This window comes from Cervus elaphus, chromosome 23, assembly GCF_910594005.1.
Source record: "Cervus elaphus chromosome 23, mCerEla1.1, whole genome shotgun sequence".
In the NCBI taxonomy this organism is placed as follows: Eukaryota; Metazoa; Chordata; class Mammalia; order Artiodactyla; family Cervidae; genus Cervus; species Cervus elaphus.
In genome coordinates, this window is record NC_057837.1 from 71,855,095 (window position 1) to 71,873,700 (window position 18,606).

General features: G+C 48.8%; 1 protein-coding gene across 1 annotated transcript in view; it reads right to left on the reverse strand.

Moving 5' to 3' along the window:
* Positions 1–18,606, reverse strand: part of JPH2 (junctophilin 2) — a 72,586-nt gene that overhangs the window by 25,473 nt on the left and 28,507 nt on the right. The gene's annotated exons all lie outside the window — the stretch shown is intronic.

The following is an 18,606-nucleotide window of genomic DNA, read 5'->3' on the forward strand; positions in this document are numbered from 1 at the left end:
GAGGTGACCTAGGCAAGCTCTTGACAGGACACTGGTAGCTTGAGATCAGCCACAGCCGCGGTTACACCATGGAAACTGGCGAACTCCAGGAAGCAGAGTTCTCCAACTCCGTTTCCCACCCATCAGCCCCTCCAAGAGCTACTTAATCAGTACACTGCTTCTCAGAACAGACATGAACCAGAAAAAAGTTAACAGTCTCAGCAGACTCATGTCCTTATGTCTTACCTCCTACCTGGACAATCCCCCACCCCCCATCCCTTTGGAAAACACGTTATCAGCTCTCTTGACAAAAAGCACTTAAATTTGCCGTCTCCAAGCACAAAATCTCCCCTCCCTGTTTATCTCAGGACAATTTCTGAGTGGGTCTCAGGTGGCGTCAGTGTATAAAAGCTGCAATTTGCTCTGTGAACGAGCTGGGAAAGTGAAGGGCATCCCTCCAGGCTGTGTATAGGCATCCCTTCTTCTCCCTGCCTGTAGTCCTGGGAAAATGACAAAGTCTTATTTTCAATTTTGAGTCTTATTTCCATGTCCATGTGAGCTGGTCAGATGGAAAAGAAAGAAGGGAGCAAAGGATGGTCTAAACAGAGGGAAGTGCAGGAGTCAAGGCAAAGAAAGGTGTGTTTAAAACACACACACAGTTTTCATGAAACTGAGAAAAGTAACCTGACAATGTCAAGAGGGACAGAACTTCACCGAACTGCTTTCCTCTGCTTCCTGAGCACAAGCCTGGACTATTTCCCAGCCTCCCTTGCAGGGGAGTGTGGCCAGGCACCAGAGGCTGGCCAATGGAATGTGAGAAGACATGACGCGCCCTACTTCCTGGCCAATAAGAACCTTCCACTGCCTCTTTCAATGCGTTTTTCCTTTTCATTGGCTTGATGCAGAAGAGCATGATCTTGGAAGCCATGTGTGGAAGACAGCAGAGCCACAAGACGGGAGGAGACCGGGTCTTTGAATCATTGCGTGGAACACAGCTGCCCACTGATAAGAGTACCCATTTTGGATTTTACAGGAGAGAAAAATAAACTTGTGCTGGATGTGTTCTGTGTCTGTGTGTTTGCTGGTTTCCTACAAACAGAGGGATAGAAACAGATGAGGAAAGACAACAAAGGGACTCCTGTGCGCCTTCTCTCCAGCCTGGGGGAGAGGGAGCTTCTGTTCCCGGGCTCCCCCAGCAAGCCTCAGCCAGGAGGTAAACGGTTCGCCACTGGAGGCCAGAGTGAGAGCAGGACACCTCCTCTTCTTGGACAAGATTCAGGAAGGCACCGTTAGTCTGAATTCCCATCCCTCTTTCAAAAGAGCCCCAGAGGCTCATTAATGAGTCGGTCACTGCCGAGCATTTAATGAACGTCTACCGTGTATAATGCCTAAGCTTGGGCTCCTCCTGTCCACAACTCCAGAGTCCAGTTGCCCTTCTAAAGACCTGCTTTCCCTCCCTTTCAGGCTCTGGAAAGAGGGAGGGGAGAAATCTTTCAGGCCAATGACTCAAAAGCTTACTACTAACAAGACCAAAAATGATAGGTGGTACCAGGACATTCATCAGATAATACTGGTCCTTTAAAATTCAAAGTCAACCATTCTGATTTTTTCAATAAGAAAGTCTCATTTCATGCTTATGTATCTTTTTTTTTCCTTGGTAAATATTTATTTATTTGGCGGCATCAGATCTCATTTGCTGAATCTTCGATTTTCAGTTGCAGCATGCAGGATCTTTTTTTTAGTTACAGCATGTGGGATCAAGTTCCCTTACCAGGGATCAAAACCAGGTCCCCTGCATTGGGGGCATGGAGTCTTAGCCACTGGACCACCAGGGAAGTCCCTTATATATTCTTAATGAGTCTTATATTCCATTTTTTAACAGAGAAAGACCAGAGCAGCAAGTAGCCTTGATCTGAGCTTTTAGTAGGCAACCCGACTGGGGACGGTTGAATGCTGTTTTGCTTCACTGTATTTTTTTCTTTTTCTCGTGTGTGTGTTGTTCTGGCGTCCTTGTAGTATTATTTGTTTTTGTTTTTTCCCACTAACTCCTCTTTATGTAACACTGGATTTCTCTTTATGGTAATGACCTAAAGATCCTTTATGAAAATAAGTTTCGGACCTCCCTGGCAGTGCAGTGGATGAGAATCCACCTGGCAAGGCAGGGGGCACGGGTTCGATGCCTGGTCTGGGAAGATTCCACATTCCACCAAGCAACTGAGCCCGGGCTCTAGAGCCCGCGAGCCACAACTACTGAGCCCACATGATGCAATTCCTGAAACCACACGCTCCAGGGCCCACAAGCCACAACTAATGAGCGCCTGTGCCGCAACTGCTGAAGCCCATTCACCTGGAGCCTGTGCTCCGCAACAAGAGAAGCCACCGCAATGAGAAGCCCACACACAACAGTGAGGAACAGTCCCCAGTCGTCACAACTAGAGAAAGCCCACGTGTGGCTACGAAGACCCGGTACAACCAAAGATAGATAAATAAAGTAGTGTGTGCATGTCCAGAAAAATTAAAAATAAATAAATTTAGGCTTAGGAAGGTTAAGTGTTTGTTTTTTTTTTTTAAATAGTAAAGAAATAGCAACCCAAAGGGTATACGGCCATGGTTCGGCGTGGGAAGGTACATCAGTGAACAGCTTTTGGGAAACTCCGGCTTACCCCCCAGGGTCACACCTCTGGGCCTTTGCTCAGGCTGGTCCCGCTGCCTGCTCTTCCACGCGGACCTCACTAGGCTCCCTTGACCTTGGTGCGGGCTGAAGTCATTTCCCAAAGAAGCCACGGTAACAATGTGCACGTGGTCGGGCACGGGAAAGGCCAAGCCAAACAGGCAAATCTGGGCGGCTGTTTTTCCCCAGAACAAGGAAAAGACAGTTCGGCGACCCGGGACACGGAGACCAGTGGGGAGCAGGACTTGCCCAGGGTCATTCAGCAGGTTGGGGCAGAGGCCGTCTCCGCCTCACACAACATGGATGGAGGACAGAATGGCACCACCACGACAGAGGCCCTGACAGGTAACTGTACTTCAGGAAATTTATTCTAGACACATACTGATCCACGGGTGAAATGATGAATGGACAGCGTTATCTCGCAGAGCAAAATTCTGGAAACTACCTAAACAATCCGTGCAACAACAGGGGCTTGATTCAACAAATCATGATTCAGCCATACAATGAAATACTATGCAGGAGTTAAAGCGGATAAAGTTCTTTACTTAGAAAGATCAGGAAAGCTCTCTGATATATAAACACAGCGAAGAGAAAAAAGCAAGGTTCAGGGCTTCCCTGATGGCTCAGTGGTAAAGAATCTACCTGCCAATGCAGGAGACTCGGGTTCGACCCCCGATCCAGGAAGACCCCACATGCCACAGAGCACGGGCCTGCGACCTGCAACCAATGAGCCTGTGCTCTAGGGCCCTGGGAACTGAAACTACTGAGCTCATGAGCTGCAACTGCTGAAGCCACGCACCCTGGAGCCTGTGCTCGGCAATGGAGAAGCCACCTCAGTGAGAAGCCTGCGCCCTGCAACCAGAAAGTAGCCCCACGTGCCACAACTAGAGGAAAACCCGAGCGACGTCGAGGACCAAGCACAACCAAACATAAATAAATGAATAAGTAAATAAATAAAATTATATTAAGCAGAAAAAAAAGGTTCAGACAGGTGTGGATAATATGCTGCCTTTGGGGGCAGAGAGAGCAAAACAGAAACCTACGAAGAGGAAATAGCAAATAGGGTTTGCTCATATTAGATGGAACCATGTGACACTGCCATTTTGCAGGTCAAATAAGTTCCACCTTAATAGAGTGACTCTGGAAGGAAAAGAAAAAACGGCAAATAACAGTTGACCGGGGAGTGTGGAGCAAGCAACCAGAGAAGGACAAGGGAAGAAGGGAGACTTTACATTTTGGTCTAAATGTGGGGTTTTGAACCACATGAGTGTACAACCGATTAAAAATATAAAAGAATGAATAATTAGGGCTCCAGGGCCAACTTTGCTGGCACGGAAAGCTTGTGTCCATATCCACGCCAGATGGGGTTCTTAGGGAAGAACTATGTACATCTGATACCCGGGTAGGGGCTGTCCCAGGGGAGCCTCTGACAAATTCCCACCTACAGGACTTGCTCGGTGACATTTCTGAGCCTACCTGCTGGGTCAGAGCTCAGAGGCCCCCAGCCTTGGCCAGGCTTCTGGCAAGGCTGCCGCCAGTCCTGTGGGGTCACGGGGTTGGCAGCAGGCTGCCATGACCTTCGGGTGATACCCCCTTCCCAGATAGGGTTGCACAGAGCGGGGGCTGATGGGAAGAGCGCTGGGGCAGTCACGCGATCGCCCTTACCAGGGATGCGGCTTGGCCAAAGATGGCTTTAGAGAGATGGATCCCCAACGCAGCCCCTCCCCAGACTGTGGTCCCACTCCACACCCCTCCTGGAGACGGGAGGAGAACGGCTGTCCCCGGTCTGGGTTGCTCTCTGGTTCCTCATTCAACAACACCCAAAGGAACCACTGAAGAGGAAGCATAGTTATAATAATGACGGCAACTGCCGCTGCTGAGTGACACCCGTGTGCCAGGCGCTGGGGCTAGGCTGCATGCATGCTCAGTCGCTTCAGTCATGTCCGACTCTTTGGGACCCCCATGGACAGTCGCCCGCCAGGCTCCTCTGTCCATGGGGATTCTCCAGGCAAGAACACTGGAGTGGGTTGCTGTGCCTTCCTCCAGGGGATCTTCCGGACACAGGGATCCAACCTGCATCTCTTATGTCTCCTGCACTGGCTGGCCGGTTCTTTACCACTAGCACCATTTGGGAAACCTGTGGCTAGTACTTGACATCAACCATCTCATTTTAGCCCTCATTCGGAAGTTGCCACCATACTACAAGGCCGGGGAAACTGAAGCTCAAAAAGAGTGAGCTGTTGTCATCTGACCCCAAAATCTGTGCTCATGATCACTAAAGGATGTCTTATGCCTCTGTTTCTCCACCTGGGAAAGTGGAAAAAGCAACAAGGCTTGTAAACAGGGGCTGAGGAAAGGGGCTGGAGATGTTTAGACCAGAGAAGACTCTCGAAGGTGTTAAGATCACAATCTTTGCATCTCCCCAGCGATGTCCGGGGCAGGCACAGATAATCGCTCACCAAATATCCATTCTTCCCCTTCTTGCCTCCTAACAGAAGTGTAACCTTGCTCAGGGAAGCAATGTGTCCAGCTAAAAATATTCACCTTCCCAGATTCCTTGCATTCAGAGAAGGCCACGTGACCCACTCTGCAGAAGGAGATGTGAGTCCCCGCTGGGATTCTTTCTACATCAAGAGACACTGGTGTGTTCTGCCACCGGATATGAAGATGAAGCTAGGGGTGCCATGGCCACCTCTGAGTACAAGGCCAGAAGCCACCTTCTAAGGAGAGCAGGAGGGAAAGACAGGGGGAGGTGGGCCCCCAGAGCGCCTTGGAGCTGCCATGTCAGCCTTGCACTGCCTCTCTGGCCTTCTTCTGGGAGAAAAGTCGAGTGCTTAAGACAAGTACTGCGACCTGCAGCTGAACACGTTTCTAACCCACACAGTCCCCAAGGGCAGGACTGGGACCAACGAACTGCAGTGACAGAGAAGCAGAGCATTCTCCTGGTTTGAGCCAATCTTAAAGCCAAGGCTATGCAAAGTTGGCCTGGACCGGCTCAAGAGGAGTGAGTTTCCTACACCTGGAGACACAGAGGCAGTGACCGAAGGGCCGTTTGGCAAGGATGATGGGCAAGGCATTCTGACATTGCCTGGGGCTGGACCAAATGGGCTTGCATGCTTTAATCATACCCACTTTGAGAGGTGAAGAAAGGACCCCAGGATGTGTGCCCAGCCATGTGCGGGCCAGGTTGCTGCCCTGCGATGACCTGAAAGGCCCCACCCAGGCTGTGTCTACACTTTCAACAATGAGGGCAACAGTCTACATCTTGCTGTCCCAGCCGGTAGCCAGGGGGCCCTTGACATGTGGCTACTGAGACTGAAGAATGGCATTTTCATTTCAATGTATTGCCATTTAAATTGCCACGCATGCAAGAAGAGAGGCACAGACGCGGGGAACGGACTTGGGTACACAGCAGGGGAAGGAGAGGGGGGGACAAATTGAGAGACCAGCACTGACTTATGTACACTGCTGTGCTCAGTCATGTCCAGCTCACTGCGACCCCGTGGACTGTAGCCCGCCAGGCTCCTCTGTCCGCGGGGTTCTCCAAGCAAGAATACTGGAGTGGGTTGCCATTTCCTTCTCCAGGGGATCTTCCCAACCCAGGGATCGGACCGAGGTCTCCTGCATTGCAGGCAGATTCTTTACCCTCTGAGCCACCAGGGAAGCCCATATATATATCTACACTAGCACGTGTGAAATAGAGAGCTAGTGGGAAGCTGCTGTATCACACAGGGAGCTCAGCTTCGTGCTCTGTGATGACTCAGAGGGATGGGATGGGGGTGGTGGCGGAAGAGAGGCTCAAGAGGGAGCGGATGTGTGTGTGTGCTGTGTGAAGGAGGGCGTGTATGTATACACATAGCTGACCCCTGGTAGCTCAGCTGGTGAAGAATCCGCCTGCAATGCAGGAGACCCCGGTTCAATTCCTGGGTCAGGAAGATTCCCCTGGAGACGGGATAGGCTATCCACTCCAGTATTCTCGGGCTTCCCTGGCGGCTCAGACGGTAAAGAATTTGCCTGCAATGTGGGAGACCTGGGTTGGATCCCTGGTTTGAGAAGATCTCCTGAAAGACAGCATGGCAATCCACTCCAGTATTCTTGCCTGGAGAATCCCCATGGACAGAGGAGCCTGGCAGGCTGCAGTCCATGGGGTCACAAAGAGTCAGACAGGACTGAGCGACTAAACACAGCACTGCATAGCTGATCCAAGACATTAAGAAACCTGGGTTTGATCCCTGGGTCAAGAGGATCCCCTGGAGAAGGGAATGGCTACCCACTCCAGTATTCTTGCCTGGAGAATCCCATGGACAGAGGAGACTGGTGGGTCCATAGGGTCACAAAGAGTCAGACACACCTGACGTGACTTAGCACAGAGCTGATTCATGCTGTTGCACAGCAGAAGCTAACACAACACTGTAAAGCCATTATCCTCAAATTAAAAGTAAATGAATAAACTGCCACACGTGGCTAGTGGCCCCCACACTGGCAGAGTGACCTGTCCCCACCTCACCCCTGCACTCTCTCCAGCCTCTTATCCTATGGTTTTCTCTCGCTCCACATCAGTCACGCTGGTCTCCTTGCTGCTTTTAGAACATTCCACGCACCTCCTACCTCTGTCCTCTGCTGGGATGCTCTCCCCTCAGGTACTCCATTAGCTAATTGGTTCAACTCTTTCATGTCACATATTTAGAAAGGCAATTTGCCCCCTCCCACATGCTCTAAAATTTATTTCTGGTCTGCTGTGCTGTCTCCCCAGCTGGAATGTAACTCCATGCAGGCCGGGATCTTGGCATTTTCTTCCCTAAGCATCTACAACACTCCCTAGCACACAGTAGGTTGCTGCAGTTCAGCCACTAAGTCATATCTGACTCTTTGCGACCCCATGGACTGCAGCACGCCAGGCCTCCCTGTCCTTCACCAACTCCCTGAGTTTGCTCAAACTCATGTCCATTGAGTCAGTGATGCCAGCCAACCATCTCATCCTCTGTCGCCCCTCAGTCTTTCCTAGCATCAAGGTCTCTTCCAGTGAGTCAGATCTTTGTATCAGGTGGCCAAAGTACTGGAGCTTCAGCTTCAGCATCAGTCCTTCCAATGAATAATCAGAACTGATTTCCTTCAGGATGGACTGGTTTGATCTCCTTGCAGTCCAAGGGACTCTCAAGAGTCTTCCCCAGCACCACAGTTCAAAAGCATCAGTTCTTCGGTGCTCAGCCTTTTTTAAGGTCCTGCTCTCACATCTGTACATGACTACTTGAAAAACCACATATAGCTTTGATTATACAGACCTTTGTCGGCAAACTGATGTCTCTGCTTTTCAATGCATATTTGTTGAATGTGATTGAAAGCTTAACTGAGTCAAATGCAGGGTGCCTCCCCTTACGAGCTGTTGAAGACCTACCTATCAGTCAGTCAGCAAGGCTTCCTGAGCCTCACTAAGTGCTGGGTGTTGTGCGGTTTGCTGGGACCTGGCAGTGAACACAGCCGACGAGGGTCCCCATGCTCTGGGAGTGGACAAAGCATCAGGGAAGACAGAATGAGTCAGGACAATGGTGAGGGTGGCAGCTGAGACCGGGGCGCACAGGGAACATGTAACAGGGAACCCAGACTAGGAAAGAGCTCAGAGCTCCCCTGAGGAAGAAATATTTGAGCTGGGTGAGGTCTGATCCATGAGAAGATCAAGAGTAAGGGAAAAGCATTTTAGGCACATGGAACAGAATGTGCAAAGGACCAAGGGCAGGAAAGAGCATGGCCCTTTGGAGGAACCTAGGCTGGAGGCGAGTGATGGGGAGAGTGGTGTGAGATAGGGCTGGTGGGGGTGAGCTTGAGCCAGACAGGAAGGGTCTTGGGGGGCCAAAGCAAGGAATCTGAAATTTCTCCTAAGGGCAGACACCCGTGATGCCCACATCACACCACCTCAGTGTAACCCCCAGTTTCACCCATAGCTTTTCGGGACAGCTCCACGCAGAGGAGGATGCCCCTGGCATGGCCAGCATCCCATCCAGGCTTTCTGCCCAGAGCCTGCCCTCAGTGCTGCAGGAGGGAGGGCCCTTCAACCCACCCCAAATGCAAGCACATCCTAAAGGACAGGGGATCTTTGCCCCCAGAGAAATCTGCCGTGAATGGAGACTGGAGCCAGAGGGTGAGGCCTTGCCCACCTACCCTCCCCCCACACTCCAGGGGCACAGTCTCAGGAGTGTTCTGTACTGAGGTCCCCATCCAACCCAGCTCCTGTGGCTGCCACCATGCCTCCATGACACACATTTATATTCACTTTTCCTTCTTCTCTGTCTCACTCTACCCACCCACTTCCTCTCACCTCCTTCTTGGCATCACTTCCCAAATCAACTTCCTGCCCCTAAATCCTCATTTCAGACTCTGCCTTCAGGGGAAACCAAACTGAAGACTCCATGAAAGTTTTGCTCATTAGAGTGATACATATGGTCAGGCTTACATTTTATTTTATTTTATTTTTTTACTTTTTGGCGGCACCGCAGGGCATGCCAGATCTTAGTTCCCCAAACAGGGATCGAACCTGCACCCCTTGCAGTGGCAGCCCGGAGTTTTTAACCACCCGGGAAGTCCCCAGGTCTACATTTTAAAATCTCACTCCAGCTGCTGGGCAGAGTCTAGGGCAGGAAGAAGACTGAAGAGCGGATGAGGGGCCCTTACAGTGGGCAGTAAGAGGCACTGGCGGCCAGTTTGAGGCTGCAGACACCAGGGGGTCCTTGGATGCCCCTCAGGCCAAGAAGCTCAGCAGCAAGGCAGGGTGATGGACACTTGGCCCCAGCCTGCCTGTCTGTGAGAACCAGGCTCGCCAATTTCCACCCTGCAAGCCCGCCCTGGCTCTGGAGACCTGTGGCAAAAAGATACTATTTTTAGAGAGCTGGGTGTTTACTTGAAGGATTTGAAGACTGGGCTTTATTTTTAACTGCTCTCCCAATGGCAGGGACCCACTGGTGTGGACTTAGGAAGTCAAGTGGAAGTTGGACTGGGCTTTGGAAACCCAGGGGAGTGAAACAGCCTGCACTTGGGGAAGGATGAAGCTTGGAGGAAACGCCAGCTTGCCTCTCTGAGTTCCACTCGCCTGACTCTCTGGGTAAGAATGATGATAAAGCTGGCCACAGCCTCTCTTTACTGAGCACCGAGATTGCATAAAATCCTCTACACACATCCTCTCATTTAGTCCTCATTGCAATGTGGGAGGCCAAGGTGTTAACTGTTCCCATTCTGCAGATGAGGAAAGTGAGGCTCAGGAAGGACAAAGGACATATGTCTGGGGGACTTCCCTGGTGGTCCAGTGGTTCAGAATCTGCCTTGCAATGCAGCGGACGTTGGTTCGATCCTTGGTCGGGGAACTAAGATCCCACATGCTGTGGGGCAACTAAGACCTTGTGCCACAGTGAAGACCCAGCACAGCCAAAAAAAAAAGAGAGAGAGAGAGAAAGAAATAGCAGGATTCGAACCTTAATTTCTTCACCTCCCCAGGCTTTCAACTGCTCTGCCATACAAAAGGATGGCTGGCCAGACACCAAGGTCAAGGCACGGAATATCAGACTGGCAGGATAGTAACCTGAAATGTTATTTAGCACTCAAAGACTTTCTCTTCCAACAGTGCTTAGGAGGGTAGAGTCCAGATCAGAAAATCTGAAGCCTTGTTGTATTAGTTACTTGGGGACTTTGGGCTAGTTTCCTCATCTGTGAAATGGGTTACTATGATAAATAGCACTTCCCTCATGAGAATTTGGTTCTGCCCTGGTGACTCAGACAGTAAAGAATCTGCCTGCAATGCAAGAGACCCAGGTTCGATCCCTGTGTCGGGAAGATCTCCTGGAGAAGGAAATGGCAACCCACTCCAGTATTCTTGCCTAGGGAATTCCATGGACAGACAAGCGTGGTTGGCTACAGTCCATGGGGCCACAGAGTCAGACACAACTGAGCGACTAACACTTTCATGAGGATTAAAAGAAATGATGCGTATAAAAGGGAATTAGCACAGAGTCTGGTACCGGGTGGTCAGAACATGGCCCTGACCTGTGCCCGGCCCCATCCTAAGGGCTTGATCCTCTCATATCACCAAGACTGGTCCCCTTGTGATCCCCATCTTAGAGATGAGGAAATGGAGGGACAGAGGGACTTCCCTGGTGGTCCAGTGGCTGACTCCACACTCCCAATGCAGGGGGCCTGGACTCGATCCTTGGTCAGGGAACTCGATCCCACGTGCTGCAACTAAAGATCTTGCATGTTGCAACCAAATGCTGTGGCCAAATGAACAAAATAAACTATAATTGTAAAAATTAAAAAAACAGAAATGGAGAGACAAAGTTTAGAGGGAAGTCACTTGCCCATAAGGTTACTGAGTGTCCAGAACTAGAACCCAGGCAGCCCGGCCCCGAGTCTGAGCCCTCAACCACTTACCCTATGGCCACCACTATTATTCTCACTGTTACTGTTATTCCAACACCCTGTGTCCAGGCCCTTCCGGTGATACCCCCTGAGTCCCTGGAGCTGTTGCAGCCCAGCTCAGGTGGCACGGTCAGGGGCTTCGCAGGGTTGGACCTTCTACTGGGACATGCGGAAACCCTGGCATTGGAACAAAGAGGTGATATTTCTCCCCAAAGTGCAGGCTATTGGCCTGTCTGTTTTCTGACTGCTATTTAGGCTGACATATCAAGCTGGAAAGGTTCCAGAGCCAGACCGAATTACAGTTTATAGGGCCAGGGGTGGGGGAGATAAAATGTTCTTTTCCACCTCCCAGATCCCTGTCCTCTTCCTGGTCGATCTATTACATGTGACCCAGAAACCAAGTGAGGTTTCGCAAGAGCCCCCCACACTCTGTCCTGTGGCCATGCTCCTCTCTCTGGGTCACTGCCCCTTTTGAGGCCTCAGTTTCTCCATCCGCTAAATGAACACACTGGGCGGCATCCTCTGACCAGCTTTGTCTGAGGACTGATGGGAGTGATGCTGAGTGTTTTCTCTGCACCTCCACTCTCCGAGCTCCAAAGGCCTGGCTCCACCAAACACTCTGCCCTATAGTCTGAACATCGCCCTGCTGCCAGGGACCCAGGCAATCTCTTCTCTCTCCCTAGACCACTGGGCTCAGAGGCCTTAGAGTCACAGCTGCCTCGTGTATATCATGAGAATCCAGCTCTGACAACTCAGGAAATTCCATTCATCCCCAGCTTTGGTCTCTGGGAGCAAGGGGATTTTGTCCATCTGGCATTTCTCGGAAGAGGAATAGGATGGGGGGCAGAAATCCAGGGTTTGGGGCCTTTCCAACATGTCGAGGCCACCCCCTGGGCATTTAATCCTCCTTGATGGAACCCCATATCCAGGAATCTCTGGAGATCAGCTGGAAATAGAACAAGGGAGAATTTCTGCTTCTGTGAGCCTGGGCAAGTTGACAGGGACCACTGGGTTCATGGAACACCCGACCGTCCTCAAACAATTTGGCAAAGATGCAAAAGACTGATAATCACGGTGTTGGTGATGGTATGAGGAAAATTCCCTCTTATACATTGTTGGGGTGGGTTATAAATTTGGTGTGACCCTTTCTGGAGATGAACTTGGATTCTGATAATAATTAAAACACACATTCTTTTTGACTCAGCAATTCCACTTCTGGGAATTTAACCCATAAAAGTACATCTGTGCAAGCAAGGATGACAGGCAGAGACACGGGAGCATCCCAGGAGGCTAACAACTTGGCACGCCTTGCAATGATTACTCTTAAATATCTATTGAACATATATGGGGAGGGGGCAGTGGGACCTTAGATAGAGGTGATTTGGATTTTTTCTTGTTTGTGTTAATCCACTCAAGGGTACCACAGACCTTTCCAGGGGAGAGACCACTGAATTTACATTTTGACCATGAATGTCAAGAGTCAGTCCCTTGCAAAGACCTGGGCTAATGACCTTATATTTCCAATGCATTCGAATGATGCCTGAGTAGCCCTGATAGGACAGGGTACCTGGCTGAGCCATCCCTTTAACCAGATCCATGAGCAAGAACATGGGTCCAAGGATGTTCACTGCAGCCTCATTTGTAATCGTGAAAACATGAAATGCTTTCGATCTCCGTCGAGAGAGATCTGGTTAAATAAACCATGCTGCATCCAAACTGTGGAATATTATGCAGTTATTAAAAAGATGAAGGCAGTATGTACATAAGATGAAGAGATTTCAAAACAAATTAAGTTTAAAATCAAAATGAAGAACATTATGTAGGTAGTTTGGTTGTGGAAAATAAAAACAAAAAAATCACAAACCAGAATAGGTAAACGGAATGATTCTGTGAGTGAACTGTTAACAATGGCTACTTTAAAGGTACAATCAAAACGGAAGTAGAAAAGAGGTTTTATTACTTTTTATCTTCTATAATTCTGAATTTCCTTACATTTCAGCAAGTATGCTGTTCTGAACAATGTTTAAAAAAAGAAAAAGAGGAAAGAGAGAAATTACCATATCTGAAGTGGCAGAAACTGTCCTGGGTAAGATCACAGACTCTGGGGCCAGATTTATAGATCTATCACTTACTACCTATGTGATTTTGAGTATGTTCTAACAGTCTCTATGTGCCACAGTTAGAATTAGACGAGTGGATTTAGCTAAGCATTTAGAACACTGCCTGCTGCATGGTAAGTTCCAAACTCCTTAACCCGGCGTTCAAAGCCATCCTCACCTGGCCCTCGGCTGCCTTCCCAGCCTCATCTCTAATCTCTTTCCCCACCCACGGCACCCCTGCAAATGACTCATGGCTCCCAAAATAAACCACACACATTCCTACCTCCATGGCTTTACCTGGAGTGACCTTTCTCTCCTGCTTTTCCACCTGGCAAACTCCTAAGCAGACTTACCCACAACCTGCAGGGCATCTCCCAGACCACCTCTGGGGCAAGTAGTTACTCTTTGCTCCTCTAACACACCATTGATTGTGTCAAATTCCAGCCTGTCCTGTCCACTAGGCTGTGGGTCCCCAGAGGATGCTAGCCACGCTGATCATTTGGGTGTCCAGTGTCCCAGGACAAGCTTGGCCCAGAGTAAGTGCTAATCAACAGTTCTGAAAGAAAACCAGCTAAAGGTTAGGTCATGGTTAAGGCCATTCTAGAATCAGATCTCTTGGCTCTGGGGTCTCAACTCCCAGCTCTGCCATTACTCAGAGGAATGATGTTGTTTGAGATACTCAATCTGTCTGTGCCTCAGTTTCCTCATCCATAAAATGAGAATAATAGTACCTTCCTCATAGGATTGTTCTGAGGATTGAGTTAATATAACTAAGGTACTTAGAATCCTTCTGGTTCCTAAAAATAAGAACTACATAGATCCTTGTTAAATAAAAATTAGATAATCAGGCACAAACATAGGCAAATTTAGCCCTAGTCCAAGGCCAGCCCCTCTTCCCAGGATGGTCTATACACCCGGGAGGTGCTGGTAATGCGTGCTGGCAGATATGAAATCACAGCCTGAAACAGCACCAGGACTTCCCTGGGGGTCCAGTGGTTAGGAATCCGCCTGCCAAGGCAGGGAACATGGATTTGATCCCTGGTCTGGGAAGACCCTATGTGCCACCAGACAACTAGGCCCGTTAGCTACACCTACTGAGCCCACACTCCACAAGAGAAAGCGCCACATTAAGCCCACTCACTGCGGCCACAGAAAGCCTGTGAGCAGCAACGGTGACCCGGTGGGCCGAAACTAAATCAAGAAATAAAAGCTCTTCATAAAAAAAAACAAAAAATGAAATAGCACCAGACCCATTCCTTTTGTTAGTCAAGGACCAACCTTGGTCAGGTGCCTGCAGGTCTCTCATACCTGTCAATCTCTAGCCAATGTCTCTTTTCAGCAAAAAGGGACCAGACTTCAGGCTTAGCATCTTTGGCCTTAAGGTTGACCTCAGACTTGAATAGCATTCTGTTTTCAGAACGTCCCACAATATGGGTCTCTCATTTTTAACAGTGTTCCAAAGTCTTCCTTTTCAGTAAGTGTACATATTTTAAAGTAAGTTGATTTAAAGATAGAGATTAAATTGGAAAGGTCCATACAGTCAAAGCTATGGTTTTTCCAAAAGTCATGTATGGATGTGAGAGTTGGACCATAAAGAAAGCCGAGCATCAAAGAATTGATGCTTTTGAACTGTGGTGTGGGAGAAGACTCTTGAGAGTCCCTCAGACTGTAAGGAGATCAAACCAGTGAATTCTAAAGAAAATAAATTCTGAATATTCATTGGAAGGACTGACACCAATGCAGAAGCTCCAACACTTTGGCCACCTGATGCGAAGAACTGACTCATTGGAAAAGATCCTGATGCTAGGAAAGACTGAAGGTGGGAAGAGAAGGGGATGACAAGGATGAGATTGTTGGATGGAATCACCGACCCAACGGACATGACTTTGAGCAGGCTCTGGGAGTTGGTGATGGACAGGGAAGCCTGTCGTGCTGCAGTCCATGGGGTCGCAAAGAGTCAGACACGACTGAGTGACTGAAATGACCGACTGAGACTGGAAAACAGAGGTGATACGTGGATATAGCAAAAATTGGGACTGTGGTCTGCAGAAGATACAAGCCTGAAAAATTGTTGTTGGGACTGTGAGAGAAGACAGGCTTCCCTCCAGCTGATATTAATGTAATTCTCAAGGGAGACTCAGATCAGTACAGAATGACACGTTATAACACATTCATTGTTAACAGCGTACACCTTCTTGCACGCCTTCACAGCAAAGGCCCTTTACATGGGCTATCTCTTTTATCTCTTTCAATACTTTGAAAGAGAATTAATGTGATTCCCAATTGACTGAAATGGAAATTGAGGCACAGAGAGGTGAGGTAACTTGCTTAAGGTCACACGGTTTGTAAGAAGCTGAACCCAGATTCAAACCCGAACCTGTCCAATGTCATAGCCAAGCTCTCGGCTCTAAGCTTGCCAAGCTCTTAGCTTCTGCTCATCTGAGAAATTCACCTCCCAGCAACTCACAACGCCAACGCTAACCCTGCATTCAACTTGGGAACTTCCAGGGTCAGCCGGGGAGTGGGCGAGAATCGGGGTGGGGACGTGGAGGAGCAGAGAACACACGTGTTCAGGGAACCCTATCTTCAGGGTCACACCGATGCCACCATGGTCCAGAACCTGAGATGTTGCGAACGTCCCACCCCGGGGAGGCTGAGAACTCCCGCAGGCCAGCCCCTGCCTCTGCTGCAGTGGCACAACGACAATAATAACAACAAGAATCCCAGACAATGACAACAGCAGCTAATATTTATCGAGTGCTTCCCGCTTCTGGCCCTTGTCCTGAGTGCTGCGTGTATAGTATCTGGTTTAACTTTTGTGAAAATGTTTCGAGGTAAACATTTCGTCTCCTTTTAGACATGAGAGAATTGCAATCTGGAGAGAAGACAAGATATGGCCAGCAGCAGCAGAGGGCAAGCTCCACTCAAAACCTCTCGCTGTGCTCCTTCCAGAAGGGAGCCATTTATCAGGGTGTTGGCATGACAACCAGAAGGATTTAGATGCCTCCTCAAACATCCCAGCTTCCCTCCACGGCCCAGCATCCATGACCTTAAAAGGCATTACAAAAAGCGAGAGTAGTCACAAAATCAGAAACCCTGAAGCTAATTCCCCCTTGATCATCTAGTGGCTATGAGCCTTTCTTTGTCCCTTTCTGTACCTCAATTTCCTTATCTGGTCAGTGAAGGAGCTGGACTATCTCCTTAGGGCCCTGAATGGGTCTAGGAGCAACACTGCCCAAGAAAAGTATAACGTGAGACACACATGCAATTTTTTTTATTTTTACTTTTCTAGTTGCCACATTCAAAAATGTTAAAAGAAACAAGTGAAATTTATTACAATAATATGCTTTCTCTAACCCATTTTATCTAACATATAATCATTTCAGGACTTCCCTGGTGGTCCAGAGGTTAAGGCATCGCTTTCCAACGCAGGGGATTGCAGGTTCAACCCCTGGTTGGGGAGTTAAGATCCCACATGCCTCATGGCCAAAAAAAAAAAAACCCAGAACATAAACAACAGAAGCAATATTGTAGTGAATTCAACAAAGCCTTTAAAAATGGTCCACATTCCTCCACCCCCCAAAAATAGAAACATTTCAACCTGTAATCAATATAAAAATTTATTACTAGGTTCCTTTACATTTTTTTCTTACGAACTCTTTGAAAGCCAGGGTCTCCTTCACACTTATAGTGCATCTCAATTTGTACCAGCCACACTTTAAGACCTCGACAGATGCATATGCCTGGGGGCCACCATATTGGACAGCGCAGAGCTAGAGCTGCCTTCAATCTAGAGCCCATCTTAGGGAGTGAGACATCTCAGCTCTAACCCTTCTCCCTGGGAAAGCGGTCCTGGTCCTAGACTTTTTTTTTTTCTTTTTTTTTAGTTATTTTTATTAGTTGGAGGCTAATTACTTTACAATATTGTAGTGGTTTTTTTCCTACATTGACATGAATCAGCCATGGATTTACATGATTTCCCATCGCGATCCCCCCTCCCACCTCCCTCTCCACCCGATTCCTCTGGGTCTTCCCAGTGCACCAGGCCTGAGCACTTGTCTCATGCATCCAGCCTGGGCTGGTGATCTGTTCCACCCTAGATAATATATATGTTTCGATGCTGTTCTCTCAACTTTGAACTGAGAAGCTCCTTTCAAGCCCGGAGCAGACAATCTGAAGCCACAGTGGAGAGAAACCCCAGGCTGCCTGGGCCAAGGAAGCTGGTAGGAAGGCTCTCTGTTCTCTGCAGCCTGATTACTCAACAAAGCCCCCGGGAGCAAGACAACTCTGCTTTTCCTCCTAACCCAAAGATTCCCTTAATTGGAAATTCAATCTGAGCTTAAAACCGAGTCAAGCAGCTACCCACGCTCTCCCCCACCCCCCACTGCCACCAGCCCTGTGGGCATCCAGGATAAGGAATCCTAACCTCCCCTCCTGGTGGCACCGCATGGAGGAAGCTGGCACCACCTCCTCACTGCTGAGACTCAGTGCCCAGCTGTGGGCCTGGCAGCCTTCTTGGAGGGAGCTCAGTGTCTTCATGTTTAAGGGCACATCCTTGGCAGGAAAGACAGGGAGGGTAGGGAAAGCAAGGGGGTGGACAGGGGCAAGCTTTTGCCCCCAGCAAGGGAAGACCTTGGGGAAATCTCTCTTTCTCTGCAAGCTTCCATTTCATCATCTTTAAAATCGAACATGCTAAACGGTGGCAAAGACTGCTTTGACTGTTGGCTGCTCTGTGCCAGGTATTTTTCAGGCATTATCTCATCTACTCCCCAAAACAAACCCAGGAAAGAAAGAAGAGCCAGGGTTCAGAGTGGTGAGGCAACTTGGGCAAGGTCACACAGCAATTCAGCACAAGAGCCAGAATTCCAACTCGTGGACTTCCAAATCAAGAGTTTAAGCTCTTACCTCATTTAAGCTCTTTTGAGCCCCAGGCTGGCACAGGACAGTCTTGGCTTATGCCTGTTGTAACTATATACACTTGGCGTAATAACTTTAAATGTTCCTTTGGAGAGAAGAGACAAATCTTCCATACAGAAGAATTTCTAATAACGTATATGGATACTTTCCCCTCCAAAAGGTAGGGGTTAATTCCAGACCCTTTCTGAGTGTGTGCTGAACTGGGTGTCTGGGATCCAAAGATTAAAATAGGAGAAGGAGAAAATGGTAATTTGACAGCAGAGAAAGCCAGCAGACGCCACCTTAAAGTCTGAAGTTTAGTTAACAGTAAGGTATGTATGTTGGCTTTGATGAATGTGTCACTGTAATGAAAGAAGCTGACATTAGAAGAATCTGGCTTAAGAGTATATGGGAACTCTCTGTACTACCTTTTCAGCTCTTTAGTAAGTCTACAATGATTCCAACCTCAAAGTGCTATTTTTAAAAAGTGACCCCTTGGGACTCACTGGTGATTCACTGGGTAAGACTCAGAGCTCCCAAGGCAAGGGGCCTGGGTTCAAC